Source organism: Scyliorhinus canicula, chromosome 3 (assembly GCF_902713615.1).
Source record: "Scyliorhinus canicula chromosome 3, sScyCan1.1, whole genome shotgun sequence".
In the NCBI taxonomy this organism is placed as follows: domain Eukaryota; kingdom Metazoa; phylum Chordata; class Chondrichthyes; order Carcharhiniformes; family Scyliorhinidae; genus Scyliorhinus; species Scyliorhinus canicula.
The window spans coordinates 43984203-44007191 of NC_052148.1; the positions used below are offsets into that span (position 1 = coordinate 43984203).

The 22989-nt window shown below is 46.4% G+C and overlaps 1 protein-coding gene and 1 long non-coding RNA gene across 2 annotated transcripts in view; one reads left to right on the top strand and one right to left on the bottom strand.

The window, feature by feature from the left end:
• Nucleotides 1–22989, bottom strand: part of LOC119963948 (lipoxygenase homology domain-containing protein 1-like) — a 282480-nt gene that overhangs the window by 199454 nt on the left and 60037 nt on the right.
• LOC119963949 lies at nt 15378–17090 on the top strand. The gene is made up of 2 exons (XR_005460208.1): nt 15378–15513; nt 16799–17090. It is a non-coding gene; the product is annotated as an uncharacterized LOC119963949 (long non-coding RNA).

Here is a 22989-nt window from a genome sequence, read left to right on the forward strand (position 1 = left end):
GCCTGGAGACAAGTTCCTACCTCTGAGTGAAGCAGGCCAACCAAATGGCCAGCAGCCCTGTGGTCCCAGCAGCAGCAGCAGGAGTGATAACCAATGCTGGGGCTGTGTGCAGTGCCCAGCGGAGATCACCATTGGAGCAGGTGAGAGGGCATTGTTGGGACCAAATTGTCAGGCCCCGGCAGGAGGGGTGGGGGGCTGGGGTGGATCGGCCAAGGGAGCAGGGGAAATGGAGTAGGGGTCGGGACATCTGGTGGGCCCAAGCCCATAAAGAAGGCACCTTCTTCCTTGCCTTTCCCCAGCCTGAGCACTGAAATCTGCTGGTCATCACCGTCACTGCTTGCCACCAGAGAAATCACCGTGGGGGCAGATGCAGGCTCCTTTGTGGGCAGAAGTCAGCCATTTAACAGACCTCAGTTGGCCCTCAAGTGGGCAAGTCACCAGATGTTTCTCCTGCCATGTGTAAAATTGTGGTGGGGGTGGGGTGAGCACCAGGAAACGGCGTCCATGGCCGAGAGAGCAGTTCATAAACCTTACCCCACCGCCTGCCAATCCACCCCCAGGGGAATGTAAAACTCCACCCTTTGTGTCTACTCTATAAAAATAGTCCATAATTTTAGAGATCTCTATTAGGTCACCCCTCTGCCTTCTCTTTTCAAGAGCTTGTTCATATTCTCCTGATTGATAACCCTCTGCATTTCTAATATCATTCTGCAAATCTTTTTTGCGTCCTCCCTAGAACCTCTACATCTTTTGTATGCAATATGACAACCAGAACGGGACACAGTACTCCAGGAGACTTATATTTGATACATTTATCTTTCCTCTTTAAACCACTTAAAATAGACATATAATACTGCCCCATTGAAAGTGACACCCCATATCTCAAGTACAAAAAAAAGAGAGACAAATTAAGTGAATCTAGAGAAATAAAGACAATTGATAAGGCATTGCTGCAATAATGACCTTTTTTCTTATGGTACTGATGCTCGCAATCATCTGAGGACTCAGTGCAGTATGTCAGAAGCTCTTTCTCATAGATTTCTTGATAGTTGTAAGCTTTTTTCGATTTCTTGCCTTTCGATTTATCTCCTTTCCTTTTATCCTTTTTCTTTCCTGCTTTTTCTTCATCACTGTCATCTGATCCCTTCTTGGATTTTTTCCCTTTTTTCTTCTCCTGTCTTGGTTTTTCATCAGGATCATCATCTTCCACAGAGCCCTTTGACTTGGACCTTTTGTCGGATTCTTCCTTTGATGATGCTTTCTTTTTCTTCCTTTTTTCCAGTATTACTTCTTCCTCGTCATCGTCGTCTAAGCGGTCCTTTGATTTTTTCTTCTTGTCTTTCATGTTGGTGTCATTTTCGATTTTTCTTTCCTACCCTTTATCCTCCGTGTCACATTCATATGCCAAGCCGCTCTCTGCTCTGTCCTGCGTAGCCACAAGAACCTCATGAAAAATTACTACTCTGCCAGAGTCATGTGACCCAAAGAGAAAGCATAGTGTAAAAAGAGCCCAGAAGCACAAACCCTATCATCAGGCTTCAGGCCTCTCCATAATTTATGGTGTGGGGATCAGTTTACACATGGGGAATGTCTCAGCTTTACCCGAGATCTCCAACCACCTCAGTAGATGAAGCAGACAATGAAAATTGCATGTGAGCACAGACTGAATATTATACTTGGAAGATATAAACAGTCAGGCTATTCGAACAAATTCTGTGCCAAGTCTTGTGAAAGGGGAATTTTGTCACTGAATTAGGATGTCTTTAATATCACACATTGCTTAATTCTATCCTACATATTTAGTCAAGAACAAAGAACAACACAGCCCAGGAACAGGCCCTTCGGCCCTCCAAGCCCCTACCAGTCATGATACCACCCTTGGCCAAAACCCTCAGCATTTCCTAGTACCGTATCCCTCTATATCCATCCTATCCATGTGTTTGTCAAGATGCCTTTTGAACGCTGTTAATGTATCTGCTTCCACAACCTCCACTGGCAACGCATTCCAGGCACTCACCACCCTCCGTGTAAAACACTTGCCTCGCACATCTCCTCTCAACTTTCTCCCACCAACCTTAAACCTATGCCCCCTGGTGACTGACCCCTCCACCCTGGGAAAGAGTGCCTGCCCATCCACTCTATCCATGCCCATCATAAACTTGTAGACCTCTATCAGGTCGTCCTCAACCTCTGTAGTTCTAATAAAAACAGTCCGAGTATGTTCAGCCACTCCGCATAGCTAACACCCTCCAGACCAGGTAACATCCTGGTAAACCCCCTCTGCACCACCTCCAAACCCTCTACATCCTTCTGGTAGTGTGGCGACTGGAATTGTGCACAATATTCCAAGTGCGGCCTCACCAAGGTTCTATACAACTGCAGCATGACTTGCCAGTTTTTATACTCAATGCCTCGTCCAATGAAGGCAGGTATTCCGTATGCTTTCTCAACTACCTTGTGTACTTGTGTTGCCACCTTCTAAGATCTGTGGACCTGTACGCCCAGATCTCTCTGACTTTCTATATTCCTAAGAGTTTTGCCATTTTGTCAAGCTCTGTTACATTGCTCAAATTTAAGGCTGGTGACATGATCATTTTATTTATAGAACTCTTATTGACACGATTCATCGTTCTATAATTCTGGGGATGACTTTAATTCCTCCTTCTAGGTGGGAATGGTATGTGGGACGAGTTCAAATTGGGTGAGCTGGGCTTACCGGCACAAGGTTGCTCTGTCCCCGCGCAGCACCATTTTACTTCCGTTGACTCCCACATTAGGTGAGGTTCCTACCACAGGTGGGCAGGGCCTAATTGTAAAATGTAGAAGTCACAGCCCAATGACATAACTGGCACTGCCACATTGTTTGCACTCAACGTAGAGGGGAGGACTTCATTCTCAACGGGGGAAACCTCATGAGAGGCAGCCGTGTGGCCAGAAAAGGGAAGCTTTAATTTATGGAAGGATTCCTCGTGGGCCGGCAGGGACAAGAAGTTTCTCTCATGGCATTTATTCTCCTTCCCGGCATCGGCTCTACAATTCTTCGCTGCCCTCCCCAACCATCACACTTAATAACGCTGGTGACCACCGGGCAATCTCTGCCTCCAACCTCAATCCTCACCCGTGTCTGACAGCCTTGAAGTCATCCCACTAGCTTTAGCTGGGAGATGAACGTCCAATCTTAAAATGAGCCAGACTTCACTCCATTCTCTTCCACTGGGTACATCATCATAGCCAATGCCAACCAAAGTTAAAATTCACCTCACTTTGTTAATTTGCTGAGAGCAATAATTCACAACAATGCTGCGCTTTAACATGGAGGAATACACCTGGGGAGCTTTACAAATAGGAACAGAGATTGAACATTCAGCAGGAAAGACAACACAGAAGGTACTTGCGGATGTGGACAAAGAGGCAGGTATTGAGGAGGTTTTTGAAATTGAGGACTGAAGTGGGAATGATTTTAGGAAGGGAATTTGAGAGGACTGACACAGGATGGTTTTGCGATGCTGGAAGTTCAATGGGCAGGGGGAGTGTGGTACAGCTGACTGTAATTATAAAAGTTGTGCACACAAATGAGACCCAGTGCTGGAGGATGTTGCTGAGGCAGGAAGGTTTAAGGTGATGGAAGGATTTGCAGACAAGGAACAGGATTTGGAAATCAATGTTTTGGGAGGGAGGATGGGAAGCCAGTGAATGGCAGAGAGGACAGCCTGATCGGTGTGCAGGATCGGTGCGCAGGACCGGTGCGCAGGATCGGTGCGCAGGATTGGCATGCAGGATCGGTGCGCAGGATCGGTGCGCAGGATCGGCATGCAGGATCGGTGCGCAGGACCGGTGTGCACACGATTTAGTACAGGAAAGGAAGGAAGTTGTGGAATTTTGGATAAGTTGGAAATATGTAAGTTACAGCTTGCAAAATTGGAAAGAATGTCAGGAAGTGTCAAGGTTGTCAGAATAAATATTTGAGGGGTCAAGGAGGACTTTGGAAATGTAACTGAGATGAATGCAAGCAGTCTTGGTGGTTCGGATCTGAAATTGAACCTCAGCTAAGAACGACAATAATAATATAATAATAATAATCTTTATTATTGTCACAAGTAGGTGTACATTAACACTGCAATGAAGTTACTGTGAAAAGCCCCGAGTCGCCACATTCCAGCACCTGTTCAGGTACACAGAGGGAGAATTCAGAATATCCAATTCATCTAACAGCACGTCTTTCGGGACTTGTGGGAGGAAACCGGGGCACCTTGAGGAAACCCACGCAGACACGGGGAGAATGATCAAACGCCACACAGACAGTGACCCAAGTCGGGAATCAAACCTGGGACCCTGGCGCTGTGATGCAACAGTGCTAACCACTGTATTAACGTGCTGAAGAATTGAGCAGAATGTTGACGTGCAATGCCAGATTCAGGCTCAGCCGGTTGCAGCCCGCTCAATGGAATTGGAGAAGAGGTTCAAAGTTTCCGGCAGGAGCAGAACAAGATGTTATTTTGTTGCGAATGTATCGGTCCGACAAGATCAGATTGAGCGTGTGAAAAAATACCAAAATTGGTGTGAGTTGGGGGAAGGGGGAAATAAAACGAACCAATAAAAATGTTCAACTTCTGTCTTATACCCAAGCCACCACATTATGAATTTAGTGTTTGAAATAAGTCTTTGTACTGCTCCCTAATTCAACTCACTCTCCAGGACTTTAAGACTGTCAAATTGCTAGTTACTTCATTTGACGTGTGGGAGCTACTGACTCTACTTAGGGCTTGTCTGTGATATGACCTTCAGAACTGCTATTTACTTTATTCGTTCCGGGAAAGTGGCTAGCACTGCTGCCTCACAGCACCAGGGACTTGGGTTCAATTCCAGCCTTGGGTGACTGTCTGTGTGGAGTTTGCACTTTCTCTCGTGTCTGCGTGGGTTTCCACCGGGTGCGTCGGTTTCCTCCCACAATCCAAAGATGTGCAGGTTAGGTGGATTGTCCAGGGTAAATTGCCTCTTAGTGTCCAGGGATACGCATGTTAGGTTACGGGGTTACAGGAATGGGTCGGGGTGGGCGAGGTGTGGACATGGGTAGGGTGCTCTTTTGGATGGTCAGTGCAGGCTCAATGGGCCAAATGGTCTCCTTCTGCACTGTAGGTATTCTATGATGGGGGAGTCACTGGCTGGGCCAACATTTATGGCCCATCCCTAATTTCCCTTGAACTGATTGGCTTGCTGGGCCGTTTCAGAGGAGCATTTAAGAGTCAACCACATTGCTGTGGATCTGGAGTCACATGTAGGACAGACCAGGTAAGGACGGCAGATTTCCTTCCCTAAAGGGTATTGTGAACCAGATGGGTTTTTAAAACAATCAACGATAGTTTTGTGGTCATCATTAGACTACTAATTCCAGACTTTCATTGAACTCAAATTTCACCATCGGACGTGGTGCATTCGAACCCGTCATTACTCTGGGTCTCGGGGTCACTAGTCCAGCGACAAAACCAATACTTCATCATCTCCCCATGATTTAATATTCCATGTAAAATTAGCATTCTTTATAATATACATGAACTCCAATTTAGCAAATGCATGGCAGAATTCTATAACGTACAGAATGTAATGGGAATCTACAAGTCTATTTGACACCAAAGTGCCTTGTTGCATGATCTGTATACAGAACGGGCTAGTCTTCAAATGGCAAATGATAAACTAATCTGGCATTAAAGATTGCTTTAGCTTACTTGTAGGTCAGGTTTCAAATTTAGACGGGTTGCGTTTCACTGCCCCTCGAGGTTCTGCACCTTTTGGCTTGTAACCTTAGAATGCATTAGCTTTATGAATGAAATTGTTCATCTAAATGCACTCAGCCTGCTTGTCTACTGTGGATGCATTATGTAAGTGTTATTATGCAACTACAGGTTGGTGCCAGTGTACAGTTATCTCATCATCACACGTGACAAACTGCAATCATTTACAAGGCAGATTTTGTGATGTCATCAGATTGGCAGCACGTGTCACAAACCTTGAGCAACATTTTGCTCTTAATCGTCAGCAAATGGCTACCGTTGCGCATTAGCACGGCATCCTTGAAAGGGGATTCAGGATCAATGTGGACAAATTGCGTAGCTTCATAACCAGTCAGTTTGAAGAATCATTAATGAGAAGTGAAGAGTCTGAACCAGCGGGTTTTCAGCATATTAAACGAAACAGGATGGAAAGAAGGAAAAATAATCTGTTTTGCTAGTTTAGGGAGTCTACAGGTGCGATTTTCCCACCACTTTGCGCCCGGCCTTGGTTGACTGTCTCTGTGGCGTTGCACGTTCTCCCCGTGTCTGCGTGGTTTCCTCCGTGTGCCCCGGTTTCCTCCCACGGTCCAAAGATGTGCAGGTTAGGTGGATTGGCCATGATAAATTGCCCTTTAGTGTCCAAGGATATGCCGGTTATGAGGGGTTATAGGGTTACGGGGATTGGGCAGGGGTGTGGGCCTAGATAAAATGCTCTTTCAGAGGGTCAGTGCAGTCCCAATGGGCCAAATTGCCTCCTTCTGCACTGTAGGAATTCTATGACATTAATTTTCTGGATGTCAATGTGGGGGTATGATCACGAATTTTGCAGATGACCAAAATTGGTGGTGTCGTAAATAGCGAGGAGGAAAAGCTTGAATTAGGAGGTAGGCAGAGAGCGTGTAATTATAGGCCAGTGAGCTTAACTTCAGTAGTAGGGAAGATGCTGCATTTGGAGTATTGCGTACAGTTCTGGTCGCCTCATTATAGGAAGGACGTGGAAGCTTTGGAACGGGTGCAGAGGAGATTTACCAGGATGTTGCCTGGTATGGAGGGAAAACCTTATGAGGAAAGGCTGATGGACTTGAGGTTGTTTTCGTTAGAGAGAAGAAGGTTAAGAGGTGACTTAATAGAGGCATACAAAATGATCAGAGGGTTAGATAGGATGGACAGTGAGAGCCTTCTCCCGCGGATGGAGGTGGCTAGCACGAGGGGACATAGCCTTAAATTGAGGGGTAATAGATATAGGACAGAGGTCAGAGGTAGGTTTTTTACACAAAGAGTGGTGAGGCCGTGGAATGCCCTACCTGCAACAGTAGTGCACTCGCCAACATTGAGGGCATTTAAAAGTTTATTGGATAAGCATATGGATGATAATGGCATAGTGTAGGTTAGATGGCCTTTAGTTTTTGACTTCCCATGTCGGTGCAACATCGTGGGCCGAAGGGACTGTACTGCGCTGTATCGTTCTATGTTCTATGCTGGAATCTATCATCAAGGAAGAAATAGCGAGACATCTGGATAGAAATTGTCCCACTGGGCAGAAGCAGCATGGGTTCATAAAGGGCAGGTCGTGCCTAACTAATTTAGTGAAATTTTTTGAGGACATTACCAGTGCGGTAGATAACGGGGAGCCAATGGATGTGGTATATCTGGATTTCCAGAAAGCCTTTGACAAGGTGCCACACAAAAGGTTGCTGCATAAGATAAAGATGCATGGCATCAAGGGTAAAGTAGTAGCATGGATAGAGGATTGGTTAATTAATAGAAAGCAAAGAGTGGGGATTAATGGGTGTTTCTCTGGTTTGCAATCAGTAGCTAGTGGTGTCCCTCAGGGATCCATGTTGGGCCCACAATTGTTCACAATTTACATAGATGATTCGGAGTTGGGGACCAAGGGCAATGTGTCCAAGTTTGCAGACGACACTAAGATGAGTGGTAAAGCGAAAAGTGCACAGGATACTGGAAGACTGCACAGGGATTTGGATAGGTTAAGTGAATGGGCTAGGGTCTGTTGACAAATGTGAGGTTATCCATTTTGGTAGGAATAACAGCAAATGGGATTATTATTTAAATGATAAAATATTAAAGCATGCTGCTGTGCAGAAAGACCTGGGTGTGCTAGTGCATGAGTCACAAAAAGTTGGTTTACAGGTGCAACACGTGATTAAGAAGGCAAATGGAATTTTGTCCTTCATTACTAGAGGGATGGAGTTTAAGACTAGGGAGGTTATGCTGCAATTGTATAAGGTGTTAGTGAGGCCACACCTGGAGTATTGTGTTCAGTTTTGGTCTCCTTACTTGAGAAAGGAGGTACTGGCACTGGAGGGTGTGCAGAGGAGATTCACTAGGTTAATCCCAGAGTTGAAGGGGTTGGATTACGAGGAGAGGTTGAGTAGACTGGGACTGTAATCGTTGGAATTTAGAAGGATGAAGGGGGATCTTATAGAAACATATAAAATTATGAAGGGAATAGATAGGATAGGTGTGGGCAGGTTGTTTCCATTGGCGGGTGAAAGCAGAACTAGGGGGCATAGCCTCAAAATAAGGGGAAGTAGATTTAGGACTGAGTTTAGGAGGAACTTCTTCACACAAAGAGTTGTGAATCTATGGAATTCCTTGCCCAGAGGAGCAGTTGAGGCTCCTTCATTAAATGTTTTTAAGGTAAAGATAGATAGTTTTTTGAAGAATAAAGGGATTAAGGGTTATGGTGTTCGGGCCGGAAAGTGGAGCTGAGTCCACAAAAGATCAGCCAAGATCTCATTGAATGGTGGAGCAGGCTCGAGGGGCCAGATGGCCTACTCCTGCTCCTAGTTTTTATGTTCTTATGTTCTTATTGTCACGAGTAGGCTTCAATGAAGTTACTGTGAAAAGCCCCTAGTCACCACATTCCGGCGCCTATTCGGGGAGGCCGGTACGGGAATTGAACCCATGCTGCTGGCATTGTTCTGCATTACAAACCAACTGTTTAGCCCATAGATTGCCTGTCAGGTGGGCAGAACAGTGGCAAATGGAATGTAACCCTGAAAATGTGATGCAATGGATTTTGGGAGGACTAATAAGGCAAGGGAATACACTATGAGCTGCAAGACCTTAGGAAGTACAGAGGACCAGAAGGATCTTGGGGTGCTGTCCAACGTACCCTGAAAGCAACAGGACAGGTAGATAAGGTGGTTAAGAAGACATACGGGATACTTGCCTTTATTAGCTGAGGCATAGTACACAACAGCAGGGAGGTTATGCTGGAACTGTATAAAACGTTGGTGAGGCCAATTACTGCCTCATCAGCCTACTCTCGATAATCTGCACAATGATGGAGCAACAGAGCCATCAAACAGCACTTACTCAGCACCAACCTGCTGACAGATGCTCAGTTTGGGTTCTGCCGGAACAAGCGTTTGGCCGGGTGGAGTGGCTACCTTTTTGCGGTATCGGGACAGTTTAGCTTCGGGTTTAAATTCGTTTCATGGGTTAAGCTTTTGTACAGTGCCCCACTGCGAGTGTCCGTAGGACTGCATTGACTTCATTGCACGTTCGATTATATAAGGGTACAAAGCAGGAATGTCCACTTTCCCTGTTACTGTTTGCTTTGATGATTGAGGCATTGGCCATCACGCTACGGCCGTTGGCAGGATGGATGGGTATAGAGAGGAGAGATAGGGAACATAGGGTTTCCCTGTACGCGGACAATTTATTGTTGCTTGTCATGAATCCTCTCTCTAATGTGGGGCAGATAATGGAGGTGCTTAGGAAGTTTGGTTCCTTCTCTGGATATAGATTGAACGTGGGCAAGAGTGAGGTCTTTTTTGGTGACCCCTCCGGGAAGGGAGGTGATCTGGAGAGGCTACTGTTTCGATTGGCCAGGACTAGTTTTAGGTACCTGGGAGTATGGCTCATGTTGGGCCTCATTACACATGTTGAACCTGGCCAATCTGGTAGAAGGGGTGAAGGCAGACTGGAAGAGGTGGAGTGCCCTCCCATTGTCCTTGCGGGAAGGGTTGAGACGGTTAAGATGAACATACTTCCGAGGTTCTTGTTTGTGTTTCAATGTCTCCCAGTCTTTCTTCCTAAAATGTTTTTTAGTAGGGTCAACAAGTTAATTTTGACTTTTATTTGGCTTCAAAGGGTTTTCCTATCGAGGGATAGGCATTCAGGGGGGTTGGCATTACTAATTTGATGTATTATTACTGGGAGGCAAACATCAGGATTGGATTAAGGATCCGGGATCGGTATGGGGGTGGGTGAAGAAGGCTTCTTGTATAGGTTTGAGCTGGAGGGAACTTGTTACTGCTCCTCTTCTGGTCTCTCTGGCTCGGATCTCTTTGGGCCAGTGGTAATAACCTCTCTGAGAATATGGAATCAATCCAGAAGCACTTTAAATTAGGGTCTATGTCGCTACTGGTGTCGAACAATGGGAACCATGGGTTTATACCCGCTGGGATGGATTTTCATAGAAGATCTGGGAGAGGGAAAGGGCCGAGAGGTTTAGAGATGTGTGCGTGTAGAATAGGTTTGCTGGGCTGGAGGAGTTGGTGGAGAAGATCCAATACCCAGGAAGGAATGTTTGTAGGTGTTTGCAGGTGCGGAACTTTGTCCGCAAGGAACTTTCTTTGTTTCCTTGATTGCCGGTGCCTTCACTTATGGATAAGGTGCTGTCTGTTGACAAGACAGGGAAGGGAGGATATAAGACATATATGGGCAGATGATGATGGAGAAAGGTTTGCTGGATGAAGTAAAGGTCAAATGGGAGGAAGAGTAGGGTTTGGTTTTGAAGGGGGGAAGAGGAATGTGGTTCTGCACAGGGTCAATTTACCTCCATGTGGGAGAGGCTGAGTTTGATTCAGTTTAAAGTGGTACACAGGGAGTACTTAACCAAACCACATATGAGTGGTTCTTCCCAGGTGTAGAGGATAGATGTTATGGTCCTACCTTAAGCTGGTTAAGTTCTGAGTTTATTTCTTCAAAACAATATCGGAGGTTTTGGGAGTTAGAGTGGAACCCTGCCCAATGGTGGCGATCTTTGGAGTATCGCACTTGCTGGAGGCTGCAGGAGAGGAAGAAGGCTGCTGTCTTGGCCTTCGCCTCGCTAATAGCCCGGAGGTGAGTCTTGCTCGGATGGAAGGCATCGGCGCTGTGTTCATTAACTTCTTTAAGGAGCTGATTGTCGTCGATTCTGGGTAAATCTCTGATAGGCGGGGCTGGGTTGTGGGGATATTTTTATAAAAATTGTATAAATTTATTTGACCATTTTGTATGTTATAATTGAAAAATTTCTGAATAAAAATATTTTTTAAAAGCTTGACAGCAAGCAGGACAAAGCAGCCTGTTTGATCAACATCCCATCCATCACCTTCAACATCTACTGCCTCCACCACCGATGAGCAGTGGCAGCCGTGTGTAACATCTACAAGATGCACTGCAGCAACTCACCAAGGCTCCTTCCACAGCACATTGCAAAGCCATAACCACTACCATCTAGCAGGACAAAGGCAGCAGACACATGCGAACATCATCACCTGGAAGTTCCCCTCCAAGCCATTCACCACCCTGACTTGGAAATATATCTCCGTTCCTTCACTGTCACTGGCTCAAAATCCTGGAACTCTCTCCCTAACAGCACTATGGGTGCACATACACCTCAGGGACTGCAGCCGATCAAGAAGGCAGCTCACCACCACCTTCTCAAGGGCAATTTGTAATGGGTAACAAAAATGTTGGCCAACGATGCCCATATCTCATGAAATAATTAAAATAAAGGTTTTGGCTTCAGCGAATGGTTTGCAATCTTAATTATAATTAGCAACATAGCCTTGAGTGAAGTTTTCGGGAACCTGACAACGTAGATAGATTAGGAATCAGGGTTTCAAATTGTTTTCATTTGAGCAAGAAGATGCCAGAGATGATAGGAACAATCATTGTATCACGAGCCAGAATTAATCAGCCTTTTATCTGCACAGTATCCATATCCCAGAGTAAGTGATAGGGGAGAATGCCATTAAACATAGAAGTGAATCAGGACCAATTTGCTCTGTAGTTCCACAGGACATTAGTTACAGAAACCGTCTTTGCCGGGAATATTCTAATGGCGGCTTTTCTATGTCTGTGACTCAAAGAACGAGGTCATCTAGGTGCAACAGGCTGGTCAGAGTGCTCACCGATGAACCAAACCGCCCACTTTCTTCCAATAAATTGTTTGGAGGAACGGTAGTTGGGTTCCATTACAAGAATTTGATCTGACCATTTCCCACACCCAGGCGATCAAGTTCACCTGGGAACAGAGGGAGGAAAATTAACCATCATAATTATTTATTCCCAATTTCTCCCTTCCATCTCTTGTTCCTTTTCATTGTAGCCAGCATGAGTACCTTGATCAACTTGCTATTCTATGGCTGGAATTCTCTGGATATTGGGACTCTGTTCCCGCCAGCATTACAGTACTGCTCACGGATTCCCCAGTGGCGTGGGAAATCCCATTGGCGAGCAGCGGGAGTAGAGAATCCGACAGCCAGGGAGCGGTGCTCTGCTGAGAAACACGTGGTTAAGTGTAAGCTGGACACACAGACGATAGTAGAAATTACCGAACAAGGTTTATTGCCTGAGCAGCCATGTGAAACCGGAAACGGTGCACAATGAGCGATGGTTTCAGATCAAAATGCTCCCCCACTAGGGCCACCAGGGCAGCAAACGACGGGTATCTGAGGGGTCCGGGCGAGTCGAGATCTTTATCACATTGTAGGTAGCCTCTCTGCAAGTCGTTAGTAATACCACAGTTTGACTCTCATCGCCGGTAATCACGTTTGTTTGAAAAATATAGTTCATGCGTTTCATGTATTGCCCCCAATTGTCTGTCCCTGCATTAAAAGGTTCCAGCTTTCCTATATGTGGCATTTCAGCAATGAGCTCATACCCAGTAAATAATGGACTTTGAGAGACAGGAAACCCTCTCCTCCGGCACGTTTGTAAGCAGAATGCACTTTTTTGAGCAGAAGGAGAACGGGTGGGACTGTGGATGGCCTCCCAGCCCCTGTGCCAAGCAAGGCCCTTAAGTGGGCAATTAAATGACCCTTAGGTGAGTTGCTTGTGGGCTGCAGGGTGGGTCCCCTTTCAGAGACATTCAGCACCTGATCGAGGTCGCAGCATTGGGAAGGGGAGGCCCACAGAAGGGCCAGCACCCCCCCCCTTCCCTTGCTGCTGACTCCCTTCACCCTGTCCCACGATCCTCACCCCTCGGCGTCCTCACCTCCCCTCCCCCCAACATCACGTCCCTGTGGCCTTGCATGCAGCAATGATCCTAGGTCTTGGGTGGATGTCACAAAAGCGGCATCCACTATCCGCCTGTTCAATTGAGCTGCTGGTCTCTGGTTGGCCAGCATTTGTCAGTCAGCAGGAATTCTGTCTCCTGGGACTTTTGATCCCGAGGAATTGCCCATTACTGTCCAGTTAAGTGTCCGAATGGCATTAATTCAGCATGCCTATCCTAAAAGAGGGAAATGAGGTTCTTGCTGGCTGTCCAGCTGGCGGGCTCCGCCCTCATCTTCATTAAATAAGACCATTATATCAGGTTTCAGATGATTTGAAGTTTGTATGGGGTAGAAGTTTGTACAGAGAAGCTAGCATAAGGCACTGATGTTGAAAGATATAGGGCTGAATTCTCTCCTCCCAAAGCTGAGCGAACCCACATCAGGAGGCTCAAAGTGAAAGATTACAGAGCCAGAATTTTAAACTTAGCTACCAATTCCCAACGGAAGCCATTTTCCCCGGGCAGGAAAAGTGATAGGTAAGTACCCAGTGCTCACAGGGAGTGATGTCAGCCAACCGTTAAATGCTTGCAGCAAGTCCAATTTTCCCTGACAACTGTATTTTCATTAATGTGGATGGGTTTGTGAAGCCTGTGGGAAGCGCACCAGGTAAGTCAGTTAGTGAATCTTGAGAAAAGGCATGAGGAACATTGTGACAGGTAAGTTTAAAGGTCTTGTGAACTTCAAATTCCATAAGTAAATGCTATATGATGATTTAAGCATGTTTTCATTGCACTGATTGATCATAGGGTTATGCTATTAAAAGGTAAGTGATAGTTAAATTAACCCGCATCGTATAAGTGTTCATATGCATTGAGGTACGTTATTTAGTCTTTCCTCATAGCTAAAATTCTCCATTACTGGCAACCTCCATATAAATCTCCTGTGTACCCTGCCTAATACAGTCATATCTTCCCTGTGGTGACTACACAGCATTTTAGCTGTGGCTTAATTAACATTTTATACAGTTCTAGCATAACTCCCTGCTCTTATACTCTCAGATTATTCTGTTCCGGGGCGAAATTCTCCGACCCCCCGCAGGGTCGGAGAATCACCCGGAGCCGGCGAAAATCCCGCCCCCGCCGTGGCCGGAATTCTCTGCCACCCGGGAATTGGCGAGGGCGGGAATCGCGCCGTGCCGATCGGCGTGCCCTCCACGCCAATCAGCGAGCCCCCTGCGGCGATTCTCCGGCCCGCAATGGGCCAAAGTCCCGCCGCTGAGAGGCCAATCCCGCCGCCGTGGTTTCAACCACCTCTGGCGGCGGTGGGATTGGCGATGCGAGCGGGCCCCTGGGGTCCTGGGGGGGGGGGGGGGGGGGGGGGGGCGAGGGATGATCGGACCCCGGGGAGTGCCCCCACGGTGGCCAGACCCGCGATCGGGGCCCACCGATCGGCGGGCGGGCCAGTGCCGTGGGGGCACTCTTTCTCTTCCGCCGCCGGCACGGCCTCCACCATGGCAGAGGCGGAAGAGAACCCCCCTACTGCACATGCGCTGGTGGTGACGTCAGCGGTAGCTGACACACCGCGCATGCACGAACTGGCGAAGGCCTTTCAGCCAGCCCCGACGCTGGGCGGCGGGCGTCAAAGGCCGTTGGCGCCGGTTTTGGCACTAGTCGTCGTGGCGCCAACCATTCCGGCGCGGGCCTACCCCCTGTGGTGATATAACCACTGTAGTTATGCATACTTGCAGTAGGGGGATGTATGCCGTTATCTGTAATACAGGTTCCCCCGGTAAGCCCCTGCCGGCTAGCTCCGCCCACAGGGAGCTTGTGTATAAATATGCGTGTGAGTCACTTAGACCGTTAGTCTACAGTTGCAGATGGAGGGACAGCATCGTACAACAATAGAGCCTCTATTGTACTAGTCTCTCGGCTTTGAGTATAATTGTTAGCGCTACAGCCCCCAAAGGTGTGGAGAATTCCGCACCTTTTGGGGAGGCCCAACGCCGGAGTGGTTGGCGCCACTCTGCTACGTCGGGACCCCCAGCCCCACCGGGTAGGGGAGAATCCAGCCCCTGGTTTTCATCCTTCCTTTTTGTATAGCTGAACCACCTATGGTGCTCGGGTCCTGGCTCTGACTGTTATTTTTCATTCTTACATGTCATGTCCAGTATGAGGCCATCATATGATCACCTTTCAGACAATACTTTTAAAAGTTGGGCACAAACATGTTTTAAAAATGGTTCCTGCAAATCATGTGATCTTCGACATTTAAATTGCAGCCAGTATCACGTCTCTGACAAATATATAATTAAATGTGGAATGGGTGAAGGTACCTCATAGCTATCCATGCAATTCACACATCTCTCTTTGTTAGGATGGGCCAACACAAAAGACTGTGGGCAGCATTTTTTGGCCCTGCCACTGTCAGGATTCACCGCCCCGCAAAGGTCAGTGGGGAATTGAATGGATCACCGCATTTGCTGTGGGAAATCTCCATTGGGAGGGCCGGTAAGTCCCGGTATATGAAGTTTCCAGACTATCTCCATGTTTTATGCTGGGCAAAAGGGATGATTGAAACTCAATTTGTGGCAAATGGAAATGAATAGAGGCTATCAACCTCCAATTGTATTACAATGACCTTCTCCATCCAAACTCGAGTGAGTGGGCCTCAGAAGATATTGAACTTGTTGAAAGCCATGTGGTAAAACAGCCATGTTTTCTTTCTGTTTAAAACAGTGTTCTTCAAAGGCGGGGGCACGACCCGCGGGTGGGTCGTGGGCAGGTGTCGGGAGGGTCGCAGAGCCGTTGTCCGCGGCGCTCCTGATCGTGCAAATCCCCGCGCAACAGCCGGCTTTTCATAACGCCGTCTGCAAGCGGCCAGGAACATGTTAAAAAACGAATTCGGCTGCATTGCGCATGCGCGCACGATGATCGCCGCGCATGCGCATTCCACGAACATGTTAAAACAAATTCGCCCGCATTGCGCTCACGATGATCGGTGTGCATGCGCAAATCGGGCACGCACGCGCAGTGCAGCCGCTATTTTTTAAAACAGTTGCAGCTTTTTGTTTTACAAGTTCTGTAGTGGTTTTTATTCATTTCTTCATTTATTTTATTCATTTGATTTTTTTCACAAGTTCAGGGGGTTTATTCATTTTTTTCATTTATTTTGCTCATTTTAGTTTATTTTTTTTTACAAGTTCGGGGGGAGGGGGGGTTTATTTGATAAAATTTTACAGGAAAAAAATTCAGAACTTTGGACAGATGGAGACTCCATACTTTCCAACACCGGAAGGCTTCACCTTCATCCAACAGGTTCCATTGGAGGAGCGTATATGAGGGCCAAAGGGACCCAAAACCATTTCCTCCATTTTTATCAGCAGCAAACAAGGTAAGAGAAAATGGTGGGTCATGCAGGTCGGCCGGCGTGGGTCGCGAAGGTCAGCTGGCGTGGGTCGCGAAGGTCGGCTGGCGTGGGTCGCAAAGGTTGGCCAGTTGGTAAAAATGGGTCCCCGGAAAAAAGTTTGAAGAACACTGATTTAAAACATCAGTAAGTGCAGTTTACTGATCAGATCCAACAGAGCCATTGGTTCAGCCAGTCTGAGAACCAGACTCAGAAGACAGCAGCTAGACAACAAGCAGACAAAGTACTTAACCTTCCTTGTGCCGTACTTAAAGTACGGCACAAGGAAATACTGAGGGTTTTGGCCAAGGGTGGTATCATGACCGGTACAGGCTTAGAGGGCCGAAGGGCCTGATCCTGTTTCATTCTTTGTTCTTTATACTATTCCAGTTTTCAAAATTCACCTGAGAACCAAGCAGCTAGATATTTGACTGCAAGAAATCTCACAACGTGCTGTGAATCCTTCACCTTACAAGACTGTCATTTCAACTTTAAAGCCCCAAATCCATTCAAGAAACAACAGACCTACCACTTGGGATCCCGAAGATTGGAAATCAGAGATTGAGTTAACTGTAATCTGTAAAAGTGCACAAACTCGATTTGTAGCCAGTCTTTGTGCATGTGGGTGCATGTGTGAGACTAAATGTGAGACATTATAAAGGTTTGGGTAAATTTGTGAGAATTAATGACCTTTTTCATTTTTATAGCTCACAAAAGCTTGCTGTTGAATAATATATTGGTATATGCACTCCAAGGACAGCACGGTAGCACAGTGGCTAGCATAGTTGCTTCACAGCTCCAGGGTCCCAGGTTCGATTTCCGGCTTGGGTCGCTATCTGTGTGGAGTCTGCACGTTCTCCACTTGTCTGCGTGGGTTTCCTCCAGGTGCTCCGGATTTCTCCCACAGTCCAAAGATGTGCAGGTTAGGTGGATTGGCCATGCTAAATTGCCCTTAGTGTCCAAAAATGGTTAGGTGGGGTACTGGGATAGGTGGAGGTGTGGGGATAGGGTGAAGGTATGGGCTTAGGTAGGGTGCTTTTTCCAAGGGCCGGTGCAGACTCGATGGGCCGAATGGCCTCCTTCTGCACTGTAAATTCTGTGATCTATGATCTATGAAAAAGACACACCTTTTTCCAAATTAACCACACTGATCTCAGGCAGTAGGGGGCACATACATTCTGCGTGTGACATTGACAAGGCAAGCATTTGTTGCCCGCCCTTAATTGTCCTTGAACTGAATGGCTTGTCAGCCAATTTCAGGGGGAAGTTAAGAGTCATGTAGATTTTTGTGGGTCTGAAGTCACACGTAGGCCACACCAGGTAAGGACACAGATTTCCTTCCCTAAAGGGCATCAGTAAACAAGATAGATTTTTATGACAATGAATGATTGTTTCATGGTCACCCCCATTACTGAGACAAGCTTTCAATTTTGAATTTATTAATTACTTGAATTTAAATTCCACCAGTTGCCATGATGGGATTTAAACCTGTGACCCCAGAGCATTTACTTGAACCTTTGGATTGCTAGTCAAATGATATTACCACCGCCAACAGCCCAACTCCCCCATTGGTTCCCAGTGGAACCATCATTCTCATATAGTATTCAAAACTAAGTACTGGCCATAATGGCAGTCACCAATTCCCTCTCAACCTAGAAACCCTTAAACTATGGGATGACTACCTCAAAAAACGTGTTAAGCACTTAGTTCTCAGCATCATGGATGCAACATAGTGATACCAGATGAAACCTGGAGCTTGAACACTTCCCACTGATGACACTTTCTAGACATGTAGCTATATGGGACATGAGTAGTTTCCCAGAGTTCCCACATGGAATAGGATGTGCATGTCACAGGACTGAGGTGCCCTGCTATGCCCCTATTTATTACACTAACTAAACATTGCAGAAATAAACCAAAGACTGATTAGAAAAAAAAACAACTTTTAATTTCCTGACCAATTTCCCATGTAGGATCTTGTCGCAAACCTTGCTAAAATCTATGTAGAAGATATCAAATGTACTAACCCTCATCAATCCTCCTAGCTATTGCTCAGTGGGTCAAAGCCTTCCCTTAGTGGGTCAAGACCGTCCCTTACTAAATAACTGCTGATTGCCCTTAATTAATTAGTGCCCTTCCAAATGTTGAAATTGCTCCCCAAGCACCCTGGACATCAATGCTCTCTTGCTGAGAACCTTATACCTCCTTCTCTTGCCACTTCCAGCAGATCATGTGGTCTCTGCTCATTCTCCCTGTCATGCTGTGATCCAAGGTGAATGAAAGCTACAGCCCTCATATCTGGGGGCAAGTGGTTTATGCAGAATCCTTTAAGCCAGGACAAATGCCGACTGCACCCTTTCCACAAACATTCACTCCCTCCACCACCGATGCACAGTAGCAGCCGTGTGTACCATCTACAAGATGCACTGCATGAACTCACCAAGGCGCTTTAGGCAGCACCTTCCAAGCCCACGCCCACTACCATCTGAAGGACAAGGGCAGCAGATACCTGGGTACACCACACCATCACCTGTTCGAGGGCAATTAGGGATGGGCAAAAAATGCTGATCTAGCCAGTGACACCACATCTCATTAATGAGTTAAAAAACCTTCACATTTTCTGGCTGTAAGATTTCATAGCAGCAGTGTGAAGACTACAACTCTATGGCACCCCCCCCCCCCCCCCCCCCCCCCCCCAACTCCCTCGCCACACAGAACATGTATTCCCTAGTTCTTTTTACCTGGTTGCTTCAAAAGGGTAGATGATTGTAGTATTTTGTGCTACTGTATTTCTACAGGAGCTGAGAGACCCCACACCTCCTGTCACTATTCCCCCTTCATACACAAGCTATGTCTGCGTCCAGAACTTCCAGTTAAAATTTCCAACTGTTCCTAATAATGTGGAGATGATACACTTGATTGTTATCCCCAGTCCAATGCTCTTGTCATTTTGTAGTGTACCTTTTCATGTATAATCCTCATCTTGCAGTGCTCAATGTTTGAAAATCATACTCTCCACCAGTGCAGCCCCAACATTTAAGATGGAATTGAATACTGAGTGAACTCAAATTCTGCCACCCAACCACTGACTAACACGAGAACTGTGTTACAAGCATTTCAGAACTGCTGTAAATGTGCAGGACACTCATCGACATCTGTAAGTAGATCAGATGGCTCAGTATTTAGGATGCAAATCTTCACCACCCAGAAGTGTCACCTCCTGATCTCTCTTCCTCGCTGCTGACCGACCGGCCGACCAGCAGTGTTTTTCCTTTCAATCAAAACTTCACAGGCTCACATGACTTCTCAATGAACATTATAAGCTTTGACTTAACTTCTAACAATGCCCGAGCACAGGTCAATGAAGCTGGTGTCTAAAACCGTTCTCTTCATTTGAACACTAACTAAAATAATTCAAAGTCTGCCTGCCAGCCTCACCGGTTTTCTTTTCCTCCTTGTTGTTCTGGCGCTTCCACCACATTGTTGATTGTTTAAAAGGTGCTCCTTTATTTTACGTTGAAAAAAAAAAGTAGGTGCTTGTCTTTGCCCCACGATGTATAGCTGCTGCATCCCCACAGGCAGATGTGAGAGTAAATGTGGTGACTCCCTTTGCCAGGTGATATCAAGCCCGGCCCAGAGGAAACTGACACGCTGGAGAAATGATAAGAGTAAGGCCGCCATCGCCCGACACTAAGTGACAACAAATTAAGTGGTGATCTGACACGGAGTTGTTTTTTAAAAAACATGAAGCTCACTAATGTCTGGTGAAGGAACGTTGAAAGGGATAGTGGAGAGTGGAGAGCCCACTCACAAAACTTTCTTCTAAACAGGAAAATGGACTTTCAGTTTACTGGCAGTGTTCAGTTGTAACTAAATTCCCTGTTATCAGGGCTGTGTGGCAGCAAATGTAAATACTGGTTTGTGAAAATGCTGCTTTCTTTTTCTGTCACTCTATCCTCCCCCTCCTGTAACGTTGGTGGTTTTGTGTGCGTTGGTGTGTGTTTCCTTACGTCTTATGTACCTTCGTAGCCCGGTTTTGAAATGAAGAGGCATCGACTGACAGAGTGCCCAATGGGGGATCCCCTTCCAAATCATTCAGTTGGTGTTAATGAGGCAACAAAGATTCCTGAACACATTTGGTGGCCGTCACCACCTCGATAATGCCAGATGATTCAATTGAACACTGACACCAGTGGGTGGCAAACAAGCAAAATAGTCTAGCAAATGAGCATGTCATGCATGAAAGTACATGTGCATGGCAATCAGTTGAGACAGGATCAGGCTCAGATATGATGCTTTGAATGCCAATTCTCATTATCCAGGTTCACCTAATTAATGGCAATTTCCCTCAGGTTCCAATTCCATGCCTTAGAATAAATGTCTATGTCTATGTATTTACATTGTGTATTTAACATCTGTCCTATGTTTGTCATGTATGGTGCGATGTGCCTGGATTGGATGCCGAACAATACTTTTCACTGTACCTCTGTACACCTGACAATAAATCTAAATCTAAATCAGCAGCTATGAATATCCTGGGGGTAACCATTGACCAAATCAAAACTGGACTAGCCATATAAATGCTGTGGCTACAAGAGCAGGTCATAGGCTAGGAGCCCTGTGATGAGTAACTCACCTCCTGACTCGGCAAAGCCTGTCCACCACAAGGCACAAGTCAGGAATGAGATGGAATACTCTCCACTTGCCTGGATGAGTGCAGCTCCAACAACACTCAAGCAGCTTGACACCAACCTGGACAAAGCAGCCCACTTGATTGGCACCCCTTCCACAAACATTCACTCCCTTCACTACCGACGAATTGTGGCAGCTGTGTGTACCATCTGCAAGATGCACTGCAGTAACTCACCAAGGCTCCTTGGACAGCACCTTACAAACCCATGTCCAGGACCATTTAGGGCAAAAGCAGAAGATACATAGAAACACCACCACTTGGAAGATCCTGTGTACCAAGCTGGCAATGCCAAAGTGCCCGGGTGCCAGAGAGAGAGCCAGGGTGCCACCTTGCCTTGTCCCCAACTACCCAGGGGTCTCCAATGGCTTGGGAAAGACCCCCCCAGGTGCGTTTAAGACTAGTCCAGGTTTGTGCAGACCAGTATTAAACGTTGCCCTGGTGAGGTCTCCCGGCGCAACTGTTGAGCCTTGGGCGCTGGATGAATCTGGCGAATATATATGTAAATGAGTTGTCCGGCTCATTTAAATATACTGATCTGGTTCATGGCCAGTGAGGGCGAGATTCAGATTGCGACGTCTCACGAATCTCGTGAAACCTTTTGCGCGTCACGAATCTCACAAGAGGCCTCTCGCTAGACTCAACAGCCTCGTCCTGACACCAAGTCGGGGGTGACGAGGCCGCTGAATCGAGCCCAGAGTTAATGTTTTGAGTCTAATACGACTCTTTCTTGAAATGGGGTTCTGAAGGAGACTTATACTGGATTCGAAATGTTAACTGTTTCTCTTCTCTCTACGGGTGCTGCCAGGCCTTTTCCAGCACTCTGTTTGTATTTCGGTTTAATTAAACCAGCTGCTTGATTGAGAGCTGACCTGAAAGTATCCATTTCTAAATTAGCAAAAATAGAACCCATCTGAATCTTTTATTAAGAAACGAATTGATGTTGTCATGCCCTTTGTGGCTCCGTTGCAGTTGTCAAGGTGGAAAGGCTTCTGAACGGTTTACAAGAATGCCCACGGTTTACTGAAGCTTCCTCATTCAGTGGAGTGATTGGCAGCTCATTATTTCATAACATATAATACTTTGATAGTGATCCTATGCTGATCAAGGAGATGGATGACAATGCTCTCGACATCTAAAGACATTTTCCCGAATTGCATGTACAATTGCTATTTCTCAACTGCGATTCAGTAGTCACATCAACGTAAAATGAAAGCCAAAGAGTCTGTTAAATCCAATAGATTGCATTCAGAGAGCTCCAGAGGGAGGTAAAATGTCACCTTCTCATGATATCACTTGCACCACTATGCATACTCTCAGATAAATGCATTGAAATGGAGGTTCTGAAGATGTGGCTAATGATCGACTTATTTTAGTGTTATAGAACAGTACAGCACAGAACAGGCCCTTCGGCCCGCGATGTTGTGCCGAGCAATGATCACCCTACTTAAACCCACGTAACCAGTAACCCAACAATCCCCCCATTAACCTTACACTACGGGCAATTTAGCATGGCCAATCCACCTAACCTGCACATCTTTGGACTGTGGGAGGAAACCGGAGCACCCGGAGGAAACCCACGCACACACGGGGAGGACGTGCAGACTCCACACAGACAGTGACCCAGCCGGGAATCGAACCTGGGACCCTGGAGCTGTGAAGCATTGATGCTAACCACCATGCTACCGTGAGGCCCCTATGTTATGTTTTATGAAGGCAATGAAGTGCGTTTACAATGTGATTGGAGTTCTTTCAAATCTGCTCCTTCCAAAATTTTGTTACTGATTAGAAACAAAATATTCTGCTCATTAACATTCCAATTCATTTCTGACCCAAAAAGGCAGGGCGTATATATATATTTGAAGCTGATTCGCTCATCATTGTTCACCAT